A 2,977-nucleotide genomic window follows, 5' to 3' on the forward strand; every position below is an offset into this window, starting at 1 on the left:
CCAACATTTTTTTTTCTCAAAGAATGAGTTCTTATCCCAAAAGCTGTAGTCTTTGGGTTTATCAAACAGTATATTACTACAGACATTGACTACTGTGTCTTGTATACCTAACACATTCCACTGATCCACCACCCTTTTTCTTTAACCAATACCAAGTAGTTTTGATGATTGCTGCTTTATAATACAGTTTTAGATATGGGATGGCTAGGCCATCTTCCCTTGCATTTTTTTCATTATTTCTCTGGATATTTTGGATGTTTTGTTTTTCCAGATGAATTTTATTATTATTATTTTTCTAGTTCTATAACATAATTTTTGGTAGTTTGATTGGTATGGCACTGAATAAGTAAATTAATTAAGGTAGAATTGCCATTTTTATTATATTAGCTCAGCCTACCTATGAGGAACTGATATGTTTTCAATTTTTTAGATTTGACTTCATTTGTTTGAAAAGTGTTTTGTAATTGTATTCATGTAGTTCCTGGGTTTGTCTCGGCAAGCAGATTCCCACTATAAAACATTGTCTACACTTATGTTAAATGTTCGTCTTTCTATATCTTGCTGCTTAGCTTTGTTAGTAATATATAGAATTGATGATGATTTATATGGGCTTATTTTATATCCTGCAACTCTGTTAAATTGTTAATTATTTCAAGTAGTTTTTAGTTGTTTCTTTAGGATTTTCTCTAGAAATGCCATCATATTATCTGAAAAAATGATAGTTTTGTTTCTTCATTGACTGTTCTAATTCATTCAACTTCTTTTTTTTCCTCTTATTCCTAAAACTAACATTTCTAGTACAATATGGTGATGATGGACATCATTATTTCACCCCTGATCTTACTGGAAATATTTCTAGCCTACCCCATTACATATATTGCTTATTAATGGTTTTAGATAGATGCCATTTTTTATTTTAAGGAAAACTCCATTTATTACTATGCTCTCTAGTGTTTTTAACAGAAATGAGTGCTGTATTTTGTCAAAAGCTTTTTCTGCATTTATTGAGATAATCATATGATGTCTATTAATTTTGTTATTGATATGGTCATTTATGTTGATAGTTTTCCTAATATTGAACCAACACTGTATTCCTGGTACAAATACCACCTGGTCATATTGTATTATCTTCCTCACAAGTTGCTGTAATCTCTTTGCTAATATATTATTTTAAAATTTTTGCATCTATATTCATTGGGGAAATTAATCTACAAATTTCTTTCTCTGTTTTGGCTCTTCCTGGTTTAGGTATCAGTGCCATATTTGTATCACAGAAAGAATTTGGTAGGGCTCCTTCTTTGCCTATTTTTCCAAATAGTTTATGTAGTATTAGAATTAACTGTTCTTTAAATGTTTGATAGAATTTTGAATCCATCTGCCCTGGAGATTTTTTGTTAGAGAGTTCATCGATGGTTGGTTCAATTTCTTTTTCTGAAATGGGTTTATTTCAGCATTTTATTTGGTCTTCTGTTAATTTGGGAAATGTATATTTTTGCAAGTATTAATCCATTTCACTAAGATTGTCAGATTTATTAGTATACAATTTGGCAAAATAGCTTCCAATTATTGTTTAATTTCCTCTTCATTGGTGGTGAATTCACCCTTTGCATTTTTGATACTGGTAATTTTATTTTCTTCTTTTTTAATCAAATTAACCAAACGTTTATCTATTTTATTGTTTTTTTCATATAACCAGCTCTTAGTTTTCTTTATTAGTTCTATTTGCTTGATTTTAAATTTATAAATCTCTTCTTTGATTTTCAGAATTTCTTATTTGGTACATAATTGAACATTTTTAGTTCATTCTTATTCTTGCTTTTTTAGTTGCATGCCCAATTCATTGATCTCCTCTTTCTCTATTTTATTCATGTAAGCATTTAGAGATATAAATTTTCCTTTAAGAACTGCTTTGGCTGCATCTGATAAGTTTTGCTATGCTGTCTCATTATTGTCATTCTCTGGAATGAAGTTATTGATTGTTTCTAAGATTTGTTGATTGACCCACTCATTCACTAGGACTAGATTAGTTTCCAATTAATCTTGAAGCTATCATTCCATGGTCTTCTATTAAATGTAATTTTTATCGCATCATGATCTGAAAAGGATACATTTAATTACATTCTGCATTCAGTTGTGAGGTTCCTATGCCCTAGTACATAGTCAATTCATTTTGTGTAGATGCCATGCACCACTGAAGCAAAAGTATATTCATTTCTATCCCCATTCAATTGCTTCCACTGGTCTATCATATCTAACTTTTCTAAAATTCTTTTTACCTCCTTAACTTCATTCTTGTTTATTTTGTGGTTAAATTTATCTAGTTCTGAGAGGCGGAGGTAAAGGTCACCCACTAGTGTAGTTTTACTGCGTATTTCTTCCTGTAGCTCCCTTAACTTCTCTTCTAATCATTTTGATGTTATACCACTTGGTGCATATATGTTTAGTACTGAAATTACATCATTGTCTATGGCAACTTTTAGCAGGATGTAGGTTCCTTTCTTATCTCTTTTATTAGATCTATTTTTGCTTTTGCTTTGTTTGAAATCAGGATTCCCTGCTCTTTTTTTACTTCAGGTCAATCATATTTTGCTCCAGCCTTTTACCTTTACTCCATGTGTATTTCTCTGCTTCAAATGTGTTTCTAGTGAACAACATATTGTAGGATTATGGTTTTTAATACATTCTACTATCCTATTTCATTTTATGGGAGAGCTCATCCAATTCTCATTCAAAGTTATGATTACTGTGTTTTTCTCTCCATCTTATTTTTCTTCTTGTATATGCTTTTCTCTCTCCTTTCACCCTTTCTCTCCTCTCCAGTGTTTTGTTTCTGACCACTGCCTCCCTCAATCTGTCTTCCTTATTTATCATCTCTCTCCCTTTTCTTTCCCCTTTCCTCTCCTACATGTTCCCCCCCTTTTGCCCTCCCTTGTACCCAACCCCTCCCTTTTCTTTTCCCTTTCCCCTCCTACTTGCT

Source organism: Trichosurus vulpecula, chromosome 8 (genome assembly GCF_011100635.1).
Source record: "Trichosurus vulpecula isolate mTriVul1 chromosome 8, mTriVul1.pri, whole genome shotgun sequence".
NCBI classification, from domain to species: Eukaryota; Metazoa; Chordata; class Mammalia; order Diprotodontia; family Phalangeridae; genus Trichosurus; species Trichosurus vulpecula.